Genomic DNA, 709 nt, shown 5'->3' on the forward strand with positions numbered 1-709 from the left:
GGAATTTTTACTTGGTGATCTAGGAGTTTCCTTCCACTGCAATGTTACTTCAAATTTGAGGGTTAGCATAGTGAGTCTTTCTGCCAAGGAAGGGAAAGGCAATTGTGAGAAAAAATGTAGTTTTCATAATGACAGAGATGGGAAGTATGACTGGTTTTGATACGCTGGTTGTATAATTATTATAGGCTTATTATTGGCCAAAATTTTTGGGGTCCATGTAGATTTAAAACTCTCTTCTTTAGCTACAATTCAGCTGTGGCTTACAGCACAATATTTATTTGTCTAGAAATGAAAATAGAAATGTCTCAAGAAAACAATGAGAATTTTTATTTCATGATATAAAAATACTTAGGTTAAAAATGGACAAAGTAAAATGATTTAAATATAATCTCTTCTAACAGCCTACCAAACCTTCACCCCCAAATTGAATTGAACTCAATTACATGTCTCCTTTCCCTTTAATGAAAGCTTTTCAGGAATCTGTTAGAAGAGCATTGGTCTTCAGTTCCCTTTCTTGCTTCTCTTGTTCTTTCTGAGTGTCACTTTTTGTAGTGAAAATTGTACAATGATTGGAAAACACATCGTGTTGTTTCAGCTGTGGGATAGATCAGTAAAGGTTACTTACTAATGTTTGTAGCATAGAATAGATATATGCTCTGAAAATACATTGTTGGGGCCACCAAGCTATGTGGGATATGAATGAAGAGGA

This window comes from Corvus brachyrhynchos, unplaced genomic scaffold, assembly GCF_000691975.1.
Source record: "Corvus brachyrhynchos isolate BGI_N302 unplaced genomic scaffold, ASM69197v1 scaffold80, whole genome shotgun sequence".
Classification (NCBI taxonomy): domain Eukaryota; kingdom Metazoa; phylum Chordata; class Aves; order Passeriformes; family Corvidae; genus Corvus; species Corvus brachyrhynchos.